Source organism: Hydractinia symbiolongicarpus, chromosome 1 (genome assembly GCF_029227915.1).
Source record: "Hydractinia symbiolongicarpus strain clone_291-10 chromosome 1, HSymV2.1, whole genome shotgun sequence".
In the NCBI taxonomy this organism is placed as follows: Eukaryota; Metazoa; Cnidaria; class Hydrozoa; order Anthoathecata; family Hydractiniidae; genus Hydractinia; species Hydractinia symbiolongicarpus.
This window is the reverse complement of record NC_079875.1, coordinates 70487-90302: the sequence shown is the minus strand read 5'-3', so window position 1 is coordinate 90302 and position 19816 is coordinate 70487.

The following is a 19816-nucleotide window of genomic DNA, read 5'->3' as shown; positions in this document are numbered from 1 at the left end:
ACAAGTCTCATGCGTTTTAGTGGTGAAATAATAATTTAAAAAATCGTTCGGGAAATGAGTTTACTCCCTGGGTACTTTCTTTGTATACTTTTGACTATACGGGCCGAGTCTGGGATTTACGGGAAATCGCAGGTTTTCGTTTGCCGGCGATTAAACTTCTTTTATTCAGCGTCTCATCAAAAATGAAAACATTTTTGAAAACTACAAGTCTCATGCGATTTAGTGGTGAAAAGATAATTTAAAAAATCGTTCTGGAAATGAGTTTACTCACAGGGTACTTTCTTTGTATACATTCGACAATGCGGGACAAGTCCGGGATTTACGGGAAATCGGGGGTTTTCGTTTGCCGGCGATTAAACATCTTTCATTAAGCGTCTCATTAAAAATGAAAACATTTTGGAAAACTACAAGTCTCATTCGTTCTAGTGGTGGAGAAATAATTTGAAAAATCGTTCGGGAAATGAGTTTACTCCCTGCGTACTTTCTTTTTATACTTTTGACTATACGGGCCGAGTCCGGGAGTTACGGGAAGTCGCGGGTTTTCGTTTGCCGGCGATTAAACTTCTTTTATTCAGCGTCTCATCAAAAATGAAAACATCTTTAAAAACTACAAGTCTCATGGGCTTTAGTGGTGAAATAATAATTTAAAAAATCGTTCGGGAAATGAGTTTACTCCCTGGGTACTTTTTTTGTATACTTTTGACTTTACAGGCCGAGTCCGGGTTTTACGGGAAATCGCAGGTTTTCGTTTACCGGTGATTAAACTTCTTTTAATCAGCGTCTCATCAAAAATGAAAACATTTTTGAAAACTACAAGTCTCATGCGTTTTAGTGGTAAAAAGATAATTTAAAAAATCGTTCTGGAAATGAGTTTACTCACAGGGTACTTTCTTTTTATACATTCGACTATACGGGACAAGCCCGGGATTTACGGAAAATCGCGGGTTTTCGTTTGCCGGCGATTAAACCTCTTTCATTAAGCGTCTCATTAAAAATGAAAACATTTTGGAAAACTACAAGTCTCATGCGTTTTAGTGGTGAAAAGATAATTTAAAAAATCGTTCTGGAAATGAGTTTACTCACAGGGTACTTTCTTTTTATACATTCGACTATACGGGACAAGCCCGGGATTTACGGAAAATCGCGGGTTTTCGTTTGCCGGCGATTAAACCTCTTTCATTAAGCGTCTCATTAAAAATGAAAACATTTTGGAAAACTACAGGTCTCATTCGTTCTAGTGGTGCAGAAATAATTTGAAAAATCGTTCGGGAAATGAGTTTACTCCCTGGGTTCTTTCTTTTTATACTTTTGACTATACGGGCCGAGTCCGGGAGTTACGGGAAGTCGCGGGTTTTCGTTTGCCGGCGATTAAACTTCTTTTATTCAGCGTCTCATCAAAAATGAAAACATTTTTAAAAACTACAAGTCTCATGGGCTTTAGTGGTGAAATAATAATTTAAAAAATCGTTGGGGAAATGAGTTTACTCCCTGGGTACTTTTTTTGTATACTTTTGACTTTACAGGCCGAGTCCGGGATTTACGGGAAATCGCAGGTTTTCGTTTGCCGGTGATTAAACTACTTTTATTCAGCGTCTCATCAAAAATGAAAACATTTTTAAAAACTACAAGTCTCATGGGCTTTAGTGGTGAAATAATAATTTAAAAAATCGTTCGGAAGATGAGTTTACTCCCTGGGTACTTTATTTGTATACTTTTAACTATACGGGCCGAGTCTGGGATTTACGGGAAATCGCAGGTTTTCGTTTGCCGGCGATTAAACTTCTTTTATTCAGCGTCTCATCAAAAATGAAAACATTTTTGAAAACTACAAGTCTCATGCGATTTAGTGGTGAAAAGATAATTTAAAAAATCGTTCTGGAAATGAGTTTACTCACAGGGTACTTTCTTTGTATACATTCAACTATACGGGACAAGCCCGGGATTTACGGGAAATCGCGGGTTTTCGTTTGCCGGCGATTAAACCTCTTTCATTAAGCGTCTCATTAAAATTGAAAACATTTTGGAAAACTACAAGTCTCATTCGTTCTAGTGGTGCAGAAGTAATTTGAAAAATCGTTCGGGAAATGAGTTTACTCCCTGGGTACTTTCTTTTTATACTTTTGACTATACGCGCCGAGTCCGGGAGTTACGGGAAGTCGCGGGTTTTCGTTTGCCGGCGATTAAACTTCTTTTATTCAGCGTCTCATCAAAAATGAACACATTTTTAGAAACTACAAGTCTCATGGGCTTTAGCGGTGAAATAATAATTTAAAAAATCGTTCGGGAAATGAGTTTACTCCATGGGTACTTTTTTGTATACTTTTGACTTTACAGGCCGAGTCCGGGATTTACGGGAAATCGCAGGTTTTCGTTTGCCGGTGATTAAACTACTTTTATTCAGCGTCTCATCAAAAATGAAAACATTTTTGAAAACTACAAGTCTCATGTGTTTTAGTGGTGAAAAAGTAACTTAAAAAATTGTTGGGGAAATGAGTTTACTCCCTGGGTACTTTCTTTGTATACTTTTGACTATACGGGCCGAGTCCGTGGTTTACGGGAAATGGCGGGTTTTCGTTTGCCGGCGATTAAACTCCATTTATTCAGCGTCTCATCAAAAATGAAAACATTTTTAAAAACTACAAGTCTCATGGGCTTTAGTGGTGAAATAATAATTTAAAAAATCGTTCGGGAAATGAGTTTACTCCCTGGGTACTTTTTTTGTATACTTTTGACTTTACAGGCCGAGTCCGGGATTTACGGGAAATCGCAGGTTTTCGTTTGCCGGTGATTAAACTTCTTTTATTCAGCGTCTCATCAAAAATGAAAACATTTTTGAAAACTACAAGTCTCATGCGTTTTAGTGGTGAAAAAGTAATTTAAAAAATCGTTCGGGAAATGAGTTTACTCCCAGGGTACTTTCTCTGTATACTTTTGACTATACGGACCGAGTCCAGGGTTTACGGGAAATGGCGGGTTTTCGTTTGCCGGCGATTAAACTTCTTTCATTCAGCGTCCCATCAAAAATAAAAACATTTTGGAAAACTACAAGTCTCATTCGTTCTAGTGGTGCAGAATAATTTGAAAAATCGTTCGGGAAATGAGTTTACTCCCTGGGTACTTTTTTTGTATACTTTTGACTTTACAGGCCGAGTCCGGGATTTACGGGAAATCGCAGGTTTTCGTTTGCCGGCGATTAAACTTCTTTTATTCAGCGTCTCATCAAAAATGAAAACATTTTTGAAAACTACAAGTCTCATGCGTTTTAGTGGTGAAATAATAATTTAAAAAATCGTTCGGGAAATGAGTTTACTCCCTGGGTACTTTCTTTGTATACTTTTGACTATACGGGCCGAGTCTGGGATTTACGGGAAATCGCAGGTTTTCGTTTGCCGGCGATTAAACTTCTTTTATTCAGCGTCTCATCAAAAATGAAAACATTTTTGAAAACTACAAGTCTCATGCGATTTAGTGGTGAAAAGATAATTTAAAAAATCGTTCTGGAAATGAGTTTACTCACAGGGTACTTTCTTTGTATACATTCGACAATGCGGGACAAGTCCGGGATTTACGGGAAATCGGGGGTTTTCGTTTGCCGGCGATTAAACCTCTTTCATTAAGCGTCTCATTAAAAATGAAAACATTTTGGAAAACTACAAGTCTCATTCGTTCTAGTGGTGGAGAAATAATTTGAAAAATCGTTCGGGAAATGAGTTTACTCCCTGCGTACTTTCTTTTTATACTTTTGACTATACGGGCCGAGTCCGGGAGTTACGGGAAGTCGCGGGTTTTCGTTTGCCGGCGATTAAACTTCTTTTATTCAGCGTCGCATCAAAAATGAAAACATCTTTAAAAACTACAAGTCTCATGGGCTTTAGTGGTGAAATAATAATTTAAAAAATCGTTCGGGAAATGAGTTTACTCCCTTGGTACTTTTTTTGTATACTTTTGACTTTACAGGCCGAGTCCGGGTTTTACGGGAAATCGCAGGTTTTCGTTTGCCGGTAATTAAACTTCTTTTATTCAGCGTCTCATCAAAAATGAAAACATTTTTGAAAACTACAAGTCTCATGCGTTTTAGTGGTAAAAAGATAATTTAAAAAATCGTTCTGGAAATGAGTTTACTCACAGGGTACTTTCTTTTTATACATTCGACTATACGGGACAAGCCCGGGATTTACGGAAAATCGCGGGTTTTCGTTTGCCGGCGATTAAACCTCTTTCATTAAGCGTCTCATTAAAAATGAAAACATTTTGGAAAACTACAGGTCTCATTCGTTCTAGTGGTGCAGAAATAATTTGAAAAATCGTTCGGGAAATGAGTTTACTCCCTGGGTTCTTTCTTTTTATACTTTTGACTATACGGGCCGAGTCCGGGAGTTACGGGAAGTCGCCGGTTTTCGTTTGCCGGCGATTAAACTTCTTTTATTCAGCGTCTCATCAAAAATGAAAACATTTTTAAAAACTACAAGTCTCATGGGCTTTAGTGGTGAAATAATAATTTAAAAAATCGTTGGGGAAATGAGTTTACTCCCTAAGTACTTTTTTTGTATACTTTTGACTTTACAGGCCGAGTCCGGGATTTACGGGAAATCGCAGGTTTTCGTTTGCCGGCGATTAAACTTCTTTTATTCAGCGTCTCATCAAAAATGAAAACATTTTTGAAAACTACAAGTGTCATGCGTTTTAGTGGTGAAAAAGTAATTTAAAAAATCGTTCGGGAAATGAGTTTACTCCCTGGGTACTTTCTCTGTATACTTTTGACTATACGGACCGAGTCCAGGGTTTACGGGAAATGGCGGGTTTTCGTTTGTTGGCGATTAAACTTCTTTTATTCAGCGTCTCATCAAAAATGAAAACATTTTGGAAAACTACAAGTCTCATTCGTTCTAGTGGTGCAGAAATAATTTGGAAAATCGTTCGGGAAATGAGTTTACTCCCTGGGTACTTTTTTTGTATACTTTTGACTTTACAGGCCGAGTCCGGGATTTACGGGAAATCGCAGGTTTTCGTTTGCCGGCGATTAAACTTCTTTTATTCAGCGTCTCATCAAAAATGAAAACATTTTTGAAAACTACAAGTGTCATGCGTTTTAGTGGTGAAAAAGTAATTTAAAAAATCCTTCGGGAAATGAGTTTACTCCCTGGGTACTTTCTCTGTATACTTTTGACTATACGGACCAAGTCCAGCGTTTACGGGAAATGGCGGGTTTTCGTTTGCCGGCGATTAAACTTCTTTTATTCAGCGTCTCATCAAAAATGAAAACATTTTGGAAAACTACAAGTCTCATTCGTTCTAGTGGTGAAAAAATAATTTGGAAAATCGTTCGGGAAATGAGTTTACTCCCTGGGTACTTTTTTTGTATACTTTTGACTTTACAGGCCGAGTCCGGGATTTACGGGAAATCGCAGGTTTTCGTTTGCCGGCGATTAAACTTCTTTTATTAAGCGTCTCATCAAAAATGAAAACATTTTTGAAAACTACAAGTCTCATGCGTTTTAGTGGTGAAAAAGTAATTTAAAAAATCGTTCGGGAAATGAGTTTACTCCATGGGTACATTCTTTGTATACTTTTGACTTTACAGGCCGAGTCCGGGATTTACGGGAAATCGCAGGTTTTCGTTTGCCGGCGATTAAACTTCTTTTATTCAGCGTCTCATCAAAAATGAAAACATTTTTGAAAACTACAAGTCTCATGCGATTTAGTGGTGAAAAGATAATTTAAAAAATCGTTCTGGAAACGAGTTTACTCACAGGGTACTTTCTTTGTATACATTCAACTATACGGGACAAGCCCGGGATTTACGGGAAATCGCGGGTTTTCGTTTGCCGGCGATTAAACCTCTTTCATTAAGCGTCTCATTAAAATTGAAAACATTTTGGAAAACTACAAGTCTCATTCGTTCTAGTGGTGCAGAAGTAATTTGAAAAATCGTTCGGGAAATGAGTTTACTCCCTGGGTACTTTCTTTTTATACTTTTGACTATACGCGCCGAGTCCGGGAGTTACGGGAAGTCGCGGGTTTTCGTTTGCCGGCGATTAAACTTCTTTTATTCAGCGTCTCATCAAAAATGAACACATTTTTAGAAACTACAAGTCTCATGGGCTTTAGCGGTGAAATAATAATTTAAAAAATCGTTCGGGAAATGAGTTTACTCCATGGGTACTTTTTTGTATACTTTTGACTTTACAGGCCGAGTCCGGGATTTACGGGAAATCGCAGGTTTTCGTTTGCCGGTGATTAAACTACTTTTATTCAGCGTCTCATCAAAAATGAAAACATTTTTGAAAACTACAAGTCTCATGTGTTTTAGTGGTGAAAAAGTAACTTAAAAAATTGTTGGGGAAATGAGTTTACTCCCTGGGTACTTTCTTTGTATACTTTTGACTATACGGGCCGAGTCCGTGGTTTACGGGAAATGGCGGGTTTTCGTTTGCCCGCGATTAAACTCCATTTATTCAGCGTCTCATCAAAAATGAAAACATTTTTAAAAACTACAAGTCTCATGGGCTTTAGTGGTGAAATAATAATTTAAAAAATCGTTCGGGAAATGCGTTTACTCCCTGGGTACTTTTTTTGTATACTTTTGACTTTACAGGCCGAGTCCGGGATTTACGGGAAATCGCAGGTTTTCGTTTGCCGGCGATTAAACTTCTTTTATTCAGCGTCTCATCAAAAATGAAAACATTTTTGAAAACTACAAGTCTCATGCGTTTTAGTGGTGAAAAAGTAATTTAAAAAATCGTTCGGGAAATGAGTTTACTCCCAGGGTACTTTCTCTGTATACTTTTGACTATACGGACCGAGTCCAGGGTTTACGGGAAATGGCGGGTTTTCGTTTGCCGGCGATTAAACTTCTTTCATTCAGCGTCCCATCAAAAATAAAAACATTTTGGAAAACTACAAGTCTCATTCGTTCTAGTGGTGCAGAATAATTTGAAAAATCGTTCGGGAAATGAGTTTACTCCCTGGGTACTTTTTTTGTATACTTTTGACTTTACAGGCCGAGTCCGGGTTTTACGGGAAATCGCAGGTTTTCGTTTGCCGGTAATTAAACTTCTTTTATTCAGCGTCTCATCAAAAATGAAAACATTTTTGAAAACTACAAGTCTCATGCGTTTTAGTGGTAAAAAGATAATTTAAAAAATCGTTCTGGAAATGAGTTTACTCACAGGGTACTTTCTTTTTATACATTCGACTATACGGGACAAGCCCGGGATTTACGGAAAATCGCGGGTTTTCGTTTGCCGGCGATTAAACCTCTTTCATTAAGCGTCTCATTAAAAATGAAAACATTTTGGAAAACTACAGGTCTCATTCGTTCTAGTGGTGCAGAAATAATTTGAAAAATCGTTCGGGAAATGAGTTTACTCCCTGGGTTCTTTCTTTTTATACTTTTGACTATACGGGCCGAGTCCGGGAGTTACGGGAAGTCGCCGGTTTTCGTTTGCCGGCGATTAAACTTCTTTTATTCAGCGTCTCATCAAAAATGAAAACATTTTTAAAAACTACAAGTCTCATGGGCTTTAGTGGTGAAATAATAATTTAAAAAATCGTTGGGGAAATGAGTTTACTCCCTAAGTACTTTTTTTGTATACTTTTGACTTTACAGGCCGAGTCCGGGATTTACGGGAAATCGCAGGTTTTCGTTTGCCGGCGATTAAACTTCTTTTATTCAGCGTCTCATCAAAAATGAAAACATTTTTGAAAACTACAAGTGTCATGCGTTTTAGTGGTGAAAAAGTAATTTAAAAAATCGTTCGGGAAATGAGTTTACTCCCTGGGTACTTTCTCTGTATACTTTTGACTATACGGACCGAGTCCAGGGTTTACGGGAAATGGCGGGTTTTCGTTTGTTGGCGATTAAACTTCTTTTATTCAGCGTCTCATCAAAAATGAAAACATTTTGGAAAACTACAAGTCTCATTCGTTCTAGTGGTGCAGAAATAATTTGGAAAATCGTTCGGGAAATGAGTTTACTCCCTGGGTACTTTTTTTGTATACTTTTGACTTTACAGGCCGAGTCCGGGATTTACGGGAAATCGCAGGTTTTCGTTTGCCGGCGATTAAACTTCTTTTATTCAGCGTCTCATCAAAAATGAAAACATTTTTGAAAACTACAAGTGTCATGCGTTTTAGTGGTGAAAAAGTAATTTAAAAAATCCTTCGGGAAATGAGTTTACTCCCTGGGTACTTTCTCTGTATACTTTTGACTATACGGACCAAGACCAGCGTTTACGGGAAATGGCGGGTTTTCGTTTGCCGGCGATTAAACTTCTTTTATTCAGCGTCTCATCAAAAATGAAAACATTTTGGAAAACTACAAGTCTCATTCGTTCTAGTGGTGAAAAAATAATTTGGAAAATCGTTCGGGAAATGAGTTTACTCCCTGGGTACTTTTTTTGTATACTTTTGACTTTACAGGCCGAGTCCGGGATTTACGGGAAATCGCAGGTTTTCGTTTGCCGGCGATTAAACTTCTTTTATTCAGCGTCTCATCAAAAATGAAAACATTTTTGAAAACTACAAGTCTCATGCGTTTTAGTGGTGAAAAAGTAATTTAAAAAATCGTTCGGGAAATGAGTTTACTCCATGGGTACATTCTTTGTATACTTTTGACTTTACAGGCCGAGTCCGGGATTTACGGGAAATCGCAGGTTTTCGTTTGCCGGCGATTAAACTTCTTTTATTCAGCGTCTCATCAAAAATGAAAACATTTTTGAAAACTACAAGTCTCATGCGATTTAGTGGTGAAAAGATAATTTAAAAAATCGTTCTGGAAACGAGTTTACTCACAGGGTACTTTCTTTGTATACATTCAACTATACGGGACAAGCCCGGGATTTACGGGAAATCGCGGGTTTTCGTTTGCCGGCGATTAAACCTCTTTCATTAAGCGTCTCATTAAAATTGAAAACATTTTGGAAAACTACAAGTCTCATTCGTTCTAGTGGTGCAGAAGTAATTTGAAAAATCGTTCGGGAAATGAGTTTACTCCCTGGGTACTTTCTTTTTATACTTTTGACTATACGCGCCGAGTCCGGGAGTTACGGGAAGTCGCGGGTTTTCGTTTGCCGGCGATTAAACTTCTTTTATTCAGCGTCTCATCAAAAATGAACACATTTTTAGAAACTACAAGTCTCATGGGCTTTAGCGGTGAAATAATAATTTAAAAAATCGTTCGGGAAATGAGTTTACTCCATGGGTACTTTTTTGTATACTTTTGACTTTACAGGCCGAGTCCGGGATTTACGGGAAATCGCAGGTTTTCGTTTGCCGGTGATTAAACTACTTTTATTCAGCGTCTCATCAAAAATGAAAACATTTTTGAAAACTACAAGTCTCATGTGTTTTAGTGGTGAAAAAGTAACTTAAAAAATTGTTGGGGAAATGAGTTTACTCCCTGGGTACTTTCTTTGTATACTTTTGACTATACGGGCCGAGTCCGTGGTTTACGGGAAATGGCGGGTTTTCGTTTGCCCGCGATTAAACTCCATTTATTCAGCGTCTCATCAAAAATGAAAACATTTTTAAAAACTACAAGTCTCATGGGCTTTAGTGGTGAAATAATAATTTAAAAAATCGTTCGGGAAATGCGTTTACTCCCTGGGTACTTTTTTTGTATACTTTTGACTTTACAGGCCGAGTCCGGGATTTACGGGAAATCGCAGGTTTTCGTTTGCCGGCGATTAAACTTCTTTTATTCAGCGTCTCATCAAAAATGAAAACATTTTTGAAAACTACAAGTCTCATGCGTTTTAGTGGTGAAAAAGTAATTTAAAAAATCGTTCGGGAAATGAGTTTACTCCCAGGGTACTTTCTCTGTATACTTTTGACTATACGGACCGAGTCCAGGGTTTACGGGAAATGGCGGGTTTTCGTTTGCCGGCGATTAAACTTCTTTCGTTCAGCGTCCCATCAAAAATAAAAACATTTTGGAAAACTACAAGTCTCATTCGTTCTAGTGGTGCAGAATAATTTGAAAAATCGTTCGGGAAATGAGTTTACTCCCTGGGTACTTTTTTTGTATACTTTTGACTTTACAGGCCGAGTCCGGGATTTACGGGAAATCGCAGGTTTTCGTTTGCCGGCGATTAAACTTCTTTTATTCAGCGTCTCATCAAAAATGAAAACATTTTTGAAAACTACAAGTCTCATGCGTTTTAGTGGTGAAATAATAATTTAAAAAATCGTTCGGGAAATGAGTTTACTCCCTGGGTACTTTCTTTGTATACTTTTGACTATACGGGCCGAGTCTGGGATTTACGGGAAATCGCAGGTTTTCGTTTGCCGGCGATTAAACTTCTTTTATTCAGCGTCTCATCAAAAATGAAAACATTTTTGAAAACTACAAGTCTCATGCGATTTAGTGGTGAAAAGATAATTTAAAAAATCGTTCTGGAAATGAGTTTACTCACAGGGTACTTTCTTTGTATACATTCGACAATGCGGGACAAGTCCGGGATTTACGGGAAATCGGGGGTTTTCGTTTGCCGGCGATTAAACCTCTTTCATTAAGCGTCTCATTAAAAATGAAAACATTTTGGAAAACTACAAGTCTCATTCGTTCTAGTGGTGGAGAAATAATTTGAAAAATCGTTCGGGAAATGAGTTTACTCCCTGCGTACTTTCTTTTTATACTTTTGACTATACGGGCCGAGTCCGGGAGTTACGGGAAGTCGCGGGTTTTCGTTTGCCGGCGATTAAACTTCTTTTATTCAGCGTCTCATCAAAAATGAAATCATCTTTAAAAACTACAAGTCTCATGGGCTTTAGTGGTGAAATAATAATTTAAAAAATCGTTCGGGAAATGAGTTTACTCCCTGGGTACTTTTTTTGTATACTTTTGACTTTACAGGCCGAGTCCGGGTTTTACGGGAAATCGCAGGTTTTCGTTTGCCGGTAATTAAACTTCTTTTATTCAGCGTCTCATCAAAAATGAAAACATTTTTGAAAACTACAAGTCTCATGCGTTTTAGTGGTAAAAAGATAATTTAAAAAATCGTTCTGGAAATGAGTTTACTCACAGGGTACTTTCTTTTTATACATTCGACTATACGGGACAAGCCCGGGATTTACGGAAAATCGCGGGTTTTCGTTTGCCGGCGATTAAACCTCTTTCATTAAGCGTCTCATTAAAAATGAAAACATTTTGGAAAACTACAGGTCTCATTCGTTCTAGTGGTGCAGAAATAATGTGAAAAATCGTTCGGGAAATGAGTTTACTCCCTGGGTTCTTTCTTTTTATACTTTTGACTATACGGGCCGAGTCCGGGAGTTACGGGAAGTCGCCGGTTTTCGTTTGCCGGCGATTAAACTTCTTTTATTCAGCGTCTCATCAAAAATGAAAACATTTTTAAAAACTACAAGTCTCATGGGCTTTAGTGGTGAAATAATAATTTAAAAAATCGTTGGGGAAATGAGTTTACTCCCTGGGTACTTTTTTTGTATACTTTTGACTTTACAGGCCGAGTCCGGGATTTACGGGAAATTGCAGGTTTTCGTTTGCCGGCGATTAAACTTCTTTTATTCAGCGTCTCATCAAAAATGAAAACATTTTTGAAAACTACAAGTGTCATGCGTTTTAGTGGTGAAAAAGTAATTTAAAAAATCGTTCGGGAAAAGAGTTTACTCCCTGGGTACTTTCTCTGTATACTTTTGACTATACGGACCGAGTCCAGGGTTTACGGGAAATGGCGGGTTTTCGTTTGTTGGCGATTAAACTTCTTTTATTCAGCGTCTCATCAAAAATGAAAACATTTTGGAAAACTACAAGTCTCATTCGTTCTAGTGGTGCAGAAATAATTTGGAAAATCGTTCGGGAAATGAGTTTACTCCCTGGGTACTTTTTTTGTATACTTTTGACTTTACAGGCCGAGTCCGGGATTTACGGGAAATCGCAGGTTTTCGTTTGCCGGCGATTAAACTTCTTTTATTCAGCGTCTCATCAAAAATGAAAACATTTTTGAAAACTACAAGTGTCATGCGTTTTAGTGGTGAAAAAGTAATTTAAAAAATCCTTCGGGAAATGAGTTTACTCCCTGGGTACTTTCTCTGTATACTTTTGACTATACGGACCAAGTCCAGGGTTTACGGGAAATGGCGGGTTTTCGTTTGCCGGCGATTAAACTTCTTTTATTCAGCGTCTCATCAAAAATGAAAACATTTTGGAAAACTACAAGTCTCATTCGTTCTAGTGGTGCAGAAATAATTTGGAAAATCGTTCGGGAAATGAGTTTACTCCCTGGGTACTTTTTTTGTATACTTTTGACTTTACAGGCCGAGTCCGGGATTTACGGGAAATCGCAGGTTTTCGTTTGCCGGCGATTAAACTTCTTTTATTCAGCGTCTCATCAAAAATGAAAACATTTTTAAAAACTACAAGTCTCATGCGTTTTAGTGGTGAAAAAGTAATTTAAAAAATCGTTCGGGAAATGAGTTTACTCCCTGGGTACATTCTTTGTATACTTTTGACTATACGGGCCGAGTCTGGGATTTACGGGAAATCGCAGGTTTTCGTTTGCCGGCGATTAAACTTCTTTTATTCAGCGTCTCATCAAAAATGAAAACATTTTTGAAAACTACAAGTCTCATGCGATTTAGTGGTGAAAAGATAATTTAAAAAATCGTTCTGGAAACGAGTTTACTCACAGGGTACTTTCTTTGTATACATTCGACAATGCGGGACAAGCCCGGGATTTACGGGAAATCGGGGGTTTTCGTTTGCCGGCGATTAAACTTCTTTTATTCAGCGTCCCATCAAAAATAAAAACATTTTGGAAAACTACAAGTCTCATTCGTTCTAGTGGTGCAGAATAATTTGAAAAATCGTTCGGGAAATGATTTTACTCCCTGGGTACTTTTTTTGTATACTTTTGACTTTAAAGGCCGAGTCCGGGATTTACGGGAAATCGCAGGTTTTCGTTTGCCAGCGATTAAACTTCTTTTATTCAGCATCTCATCAAAAATGAAAACATTTTTGAAAACTACAAGTCTCATGCGTTTTAGTGGTGAAAAATTAATTTAAAAAATCGTTCGGGAAATGAGTTTACTCCCTGGGTACTTTCTCTGTATACTTTTGACTATACGGACCGAGTCCAGGGTTTACGGGAAATGGCGGGTTTTCGTTTGCCGGCGATTAAACTTCTTTTATTCAGCGTCTCATCAAAAATGAAAACATTTTGGAAAACTACAAGTCTCATTCGTTCTAGTGGTGCAGAATAATTTGAAAAATCGTTCGGGAAATGAGTTTACTCCCTGGGTACTTTTTTTGTATACTTTTGACTTTACAGGCCGAGTCCGGGATTTACGGGAAATCGCAGGTTTTCGTTTGCCGGCGATTAAACTTCTTTTATTCAGCGTCTCATCAAAAATGAAAACATTTTTGAAAACTACAAGTCTCATGCGTTTTAGTGGTGAAAAAGTAATTTAAAAAATCGTTCGGGAAATGAGTTTACTCCCTGGGTACATTCTTTGTATACTTTTGACTATACGGGCCGAGTCTGGGATTTACGGGAAATCGCAGGTTTTCGTTTGCCGGCGATTAAACTTCTTTTATTCAGCGTCTCATCAAAAATGAAAACATTTTTAAAAACTACAAGTCTCATGCGATTTAGTGGTGAAAAGATAATTTAAAAAATCGTTCTGGAAACGAGTTTACTCACAGGGTACTTTCTTTGTATACATTCGACAATGCGGGACAAGCCCGGGATTTACGGGAAATCGGGGGTTTTCGTTTGCCGGCGATTAAACTTCTTTTATTCAGCGTCCCATCAAAAATGAAAACATTTTTGAAAACTACAAGTCTCATGCGATTTAGTGGTGAAAAGATAATTTAAAAAATCGTTCTGGAAACGAGTTTACTCACAGGGTACTTTCTTTGTATACATTCGACAATGCGGGACAAGCCCGGGATTTACGGGAAATCGGGGGTTTTCGTTTGCCGGCGATTAAACTTCTTTTATTCAGCGTCCCATCAAAAATAAAAACATTTTGGAAAACTACAAGTCTCATTCGTTCTAGTGGTGCAGAATAATTTGAAAAATCGTTCGGGAAATGATTTTACTCCCTGGGTACTTTTTTTGTATACTTTTGACTTTAAAGGCCGAGTCCGGGATTTACGGGAAATCGCAGGTTTTCGTTTGCCAGCGATTAAACTTCTTTTATTCAGCATCTCATCAAAAATGAAAACATTTTTGAAAACTACAAGTCTCATGCGTTTTAGTGGTGAAAAATTAATTTAAAAAATCGTTCGGGAAATGAGTTTACTCCCTGGGTACTTTCTCTGTATACTTTTGACTATACGGACCGAGTCCAGGGTTTACGGGAAATGGCGGGTTTTCGTTTGCCGGCGATTAAACTTCTTTTATTCAGCGTCTCATCAAAAATGAAAACATTTTGGAAAACTACAAGTCTCATTCGTTCTAGTGGTGCAGAATAATTTGAAAAATCGTTCGGGAAATGAGTTTACTCCCTGGGTACTTTTTTTGTATACTTTTGACTTTACAGGCCGAGTCCGGGATTTACGGGAAATCGCAGGTTTTCGTTTGCCGGCGATTAAACTTCTTTTATTCAGCGTCTCATCAAAAATGAAAACATTTTTGAAAACTACAAGTCTCATGCGTTTTAGTGGTGAAAAAGTAATTTAAAAAATCGTTCGGGAAATGAGTTTACTCCCTGGGTACATTCTTTGTATACTTTTGACTATACGGGCCGAGTCTGGGATTTACGGGAAATCGCAGGTTTTCGTTTGCCGGCGATTAAACTTCTTTTATTCAGCGTCTCATCAAAAATGAAAACATTTTTAAAAACTACAAGTCTCATGCGATTTAGTGGTGAAAAGATAATTTAAAAAATCGTTCTGGAAACGAGTTTACTCACAGGGTACTTTCTTTGTATACATTCGACAATGCGGGACAAGCCCGGGATTTACGGGAAATCGGGGGTTTTCGTTTGCCGGCGATTAAACTTCTTTTATTCAGCGTCCCATCAAAAATAAAAACATTTTGGAAAACTACAAGTCTCATTCGTTCTAGTGGTGCAGAATAATTTGAAAAATCGTTCGGGAAATGAGTTTACTCCCTGGGTACTTTTTTTGTATACTTTTGACTTTACAGGCCGAGTCCGGGATTTACGGGAAATCGCAGGTTTTCGTTTGCCAGCGATTAAACTTCTTTTATTCAGCATCTCATCAAAAATGAAAACATTTTTGAAAACTACAAGTCTCATGCGTTTTAGTGGTGAAAAATTAATTTAAAAAATCGTTCGGGAAATGAGTTTACTCCCTGGGTACTTTCTCTGTATACTTTTGACTATACGGACCGAGTCCAGGGTTTACGGGAAATGGCGGGTTTTCGTTTGCCGGCGATTAAACTTCTTTTATTCAGCGTCTCATCAAAAATGAAAACATTTTGGAAAACTACAAGTCTCATTCGTTCTAGTGGTGCAGAAATAATTTGAAAAATCGTTCGGGAAATGAGTTTACTCCCTGGGTTCTTTCTTTTTATACTTTTGACTATACGGGCCGAGTCCGGGAGTTACGGGAAGTCGCGGGTTTTCGTTTGCCGGCGATTAAACTTCTTTTATTCAGCGTCTCATCAAAAATGAAAACATTTTTAAAAACTACAAGTCTCATGGGCTTTAGTGGTGAAATAATAATTTAAAAAATCGTTCGGGAAATGAGTTTGCTCCCTGGGTACTTTTTTTGTATACTTTTGACTTTACAGGCCGAGTCCGGGATTTACGGGAAATCGCAGGTTTTCGTTTGCCGGAGATTAAACTTCTTTTATTTAGCGTCTCATCAAAAATGAAAACATTTTTGAAAACTACAAGTGTCATGGGCTTTAGTGGTGAAATAATAATTTAAAAAATCGTTCGGGAAATGAGTTTGCTCCCTGGGTACTTTTTTTGTATACTTTTGACTTTACAGGCCGAGTCCGGGATTTACGGGAAATCGCAGGTTTTCGTTTGCCGGAGATTAAACTTCTTTTATTCAGCGTCTCATCAAAAATGAAAACATTTTTGAAAACTACAAGTGTCATGCGTTTTAGTGGTGAAAAAGTAATTTAAAAAATCGTTTGGGAAATGAGTTTACTCCCTGGGTACTTTCTCTGTATACTTTTGACTTTACAGGCCAAGCCGGGATTTACGGGAAATCGCGGGTTTTCGTTTGCCGGCGATTAAACTTCTTTTATTCAGCGTCTCATCAAAAATGAAAACATTTTTAAAAACTACAAGTCTCATGCGATTTAGTGGTGAAAAGATAATTTAAAAAATCGTTCTGGAAACGAGTTTACTCACAGGGTACTTTCTTTGTATACATTCGACAATGCGGGACAAGCCCGGGATTTACGGGAAATCGGGGGTTTTCGTTTGCCGGCGATTAAACTTCTTTTATTCAGCGTCCCATCAAAAATAAAAACATTTTGGAAAACTACAAGTCTCATTCGTTCTAGTGGTGCAGAATAATTTGAAAAATCGTTCGGGAAATGAGTTTACTCCCTGGGTACTTTTTTTGTATACTTTTGACTTTACAGGCCGAGTCCGGGATTTACGGGAAATCGCAGGTTTTCGTTTGCCAGCGATTAAACTTCTTTTATTCAGCATCTCATCAAAAATGAAAACATTTTTGAAAACTACAAGTCTCATGCGTTTTAGTGGTGAAAAATTAATTTAAAAAATCGTTCGGGAAATGAGTTTACTCCCTGGGTACTTTCTCTGTATACTTTTGACTATACGGACCGAGTCCAGGGTTTACGGGAAATGGCGGGTTTTCGTTTGCCGGCGATTAAACTTCTTTTATTCAGCGTCTCATCAAAAATGAAAACATTTTGGAAAACTACAAGTCTCATTCGTTCTAGTGGTGCAGAAATAATTTGAAAAATCGTTCGGGAAATGAGTTTACTCCCTGGGTTCTTTCTTTTTATACTTTTGACTATACGGGCCGAGTCCGGGAGTTACGGGAAGTCGCGGGTTTTCGTTTGCCGGCGATTAAACTTCTTTTATTCAGCGTCTCATCAAAAATGAAAACATTTTTGAAAACTACAAGTCTCATGCGTTTTAGTGGTGAAAAAGTAATTTAAAAAATCGTTCGGGAAATGAGTTTACTCTACTTTTTTTGTATACTTTTGACTTTACAGGCCGAGTCCGGGATTTACGGGAAATCGCAGGTTTTCGTTTGCCGGCGATTAAACTTCTTTTATTCAGCGTCTCATCAAAAATGAAAACATTTTTGAAAACTACAAGTCTCATGCGTTTTAGTGGTGAAAAAGTAATTTAAAAAATCGTTCGGGAAATGAGTTTACTCCCTGGGTACATTCTTTGTATACTTTTGACTATACGGGCCGAGTCTGGGATTTACGGGAAATCGGGGGTTTTCGTTTGCCGGCGATTAAACCTCTTTCATTAAGCGTCTCATTAAAAAAGGAAACATTTTGGAAAACTACAAGTCTCATTCGTTCTAGTGGTGGAGAAATAATTTGAAAAATCGTTCGGGAAATGAGTTTACTCCCTGCGTACTTCCTTTTTATACTTTTGACTATACGGGCCGAGTCCGGGAGTTACGGGAAGTCACAGGTTTTCGTTTGCCGGCGATTAAACTTCTTTTATTCAGCGTCTCATCAAAAATGAAAACATCTTTAAAAACTACAAGTCTCATGGGCTTTAGTGGTGAAATAATAATTTAAAAAATCGTTCGGGAAATGAGTTTACTCCCTGGGTACTTTTTTTGTATACTTTTGACTTTACAGGCCGAGTCCGGGATTTACAGGAAATCGCAGGTTTTCGTTTGCCGGCGATTAAACTTTTTTTATTCAGCGTCTCATCAAAAATGAAAACATTTTTGAAAACTACAAGTCTCATGCGTTTTAGTGGTGAAAAAGTAATTTAAAAAATCGTTCGGGAAATGAGTTTACTCCCTGGGTACTTTCTCTGTATACTTTTGACTATACGGACCGAGTCCAGGGTTTACGGGAAATGGCGGGTTTTCGTTTGCCGGCGATTAAACTTCTTTTATTCAGCGTCTCATCAAAAATGAAAACATTTTGGAAAACTACAAGTCTCATTCGTTCTAGTGGTGCAGAAATAATTTGGAAAATCGTTCGGGAAATGAGTTTACTCCCTGGGTACTTTTTTTGTATACTTTTGACTTTACAGGCCGAGTCCGGGATTTACGGGAAATCGCAGGTTTTCGTTTGCCGGCGATTAAACTTCTTTTATTCAGCGTCTCATCAAAAATGAAAACATTTTTAAAAACTACAAGTGTCATGCGTTTTAGTGGTGAAAAAGTAATTTAAAAAATCGTTCGGGAAATGAGTTTACTCCCTGGGTACTTTTTTTGTATACTTTTGATTTTACAGGCCGAGTCCGGGTTTTACGGGAAATCGCAGGTTTTCGTTTGCCGGTGATTAAACTTCTTTTATTCAGCGTCTCATCAAAAATGAAAACATTTTTGAAAACTACAAGTCTCATGCGTTTTAGTGGTGAAAAAGTAATTTAAAAAATCGTTCGGGAAATGAGTTTACTCCCTGGGTACTTTCTCTGTATACTTTTGACTATACGGACCGAGTCCAGGGTTTACGGGAAATGGCGGGTTTTCGTTTGCCGGCGATTAAACTTCTTTTATTCAGCGTCTCATCAAAAATGAAAACATTTTGGAAAACTACAAGTCTCATTCGTTCTAGTGATGCAGAAATAATTTGGAAAATCGTTCGGGAAATGAGTTTACTCCCTGGGTACTTTTTTTGTATACTTTTGACTTTACAGGCCGAGTCCGGGATTTACGGGAAATCGCAGGTTTTCGTTTGCCGGCGATTAAACTTCTTTTATTCAGCGTCTCATCAAAAATGAAAACATTTTTAAAAACTACAAGTGTCATGCGTTTTAGTGGTGAAAAAGTAATTTAAAAAATCGTTCGGGAAATGAGTTTACTCCCTGGGTACTTTCTCTGTATACTTTTGACTATACGGACCGAGTCCAGGGTTTACGGGAAATGGCGGGTTTTCGTTTGCCGGCGATTAAACTTCTTTTATTCAGCGTCTCATCAAAAATGAAAACATTTTGGAAAACTACAAGTCTCATTCGTTCTAGTGGTGCAGAAATAATTTGGAAAATCGTTCGGGAAATGAGTTTACTCCCTGGGTACTTTTTTTGTATACTTTTGACTTTACAGGCCGAGTCCGGGATTTACGGGAAATCGCAGGTTTTCGTTTGCCGGCGATTAAACTTCTTTTATTCAGCGTCTCATCAAAAATGAAAACATTTTTGAAAACTACAAGTCTCATGCGTTTTAGTGGTGAAAAAGTAATTTAAAAAATCGTTCGGGAAATGAGTTTACTCCCTGGGTACATTCTTTGTATACTTTTGACTATACGGGCCGAGTCTGGGATTTACGGTAAATCAGGGGTTTTTGTTTGCCGGCGATTAAACCTCTTTCATTAAGCGTCTCATTAAAAAAGGAAACATTTTGGAAAACTACAAGTCTCATTCGTTCTAGTGGTGGAGAAATAATTTGAAAAATCGTTCGGGAAATGAGTTTACTCCCTGCGTACTTTCTTTTTATACTTTTGACTATACGGGCCGAGTCCGGGAGTTACGGGAAGTCGCAGGTTTTCGTTTGCCGGCGATTAAACTTCTTTTATTCAGCGTCTCATCAAAAATGAAAACATCTTTAAAAACTACAAGTCTCATGGGCTTTAGTGGTGAAATAATAATTTAAAAAATCGTTCGGGAAATGAGTTTACTCCCTGGGTACTTTTTTTGTATACTTTTGACTTTACAGGCCGAGTCCGTGTTTTACGGGAAATCGCAGGTTTTCGTTTGC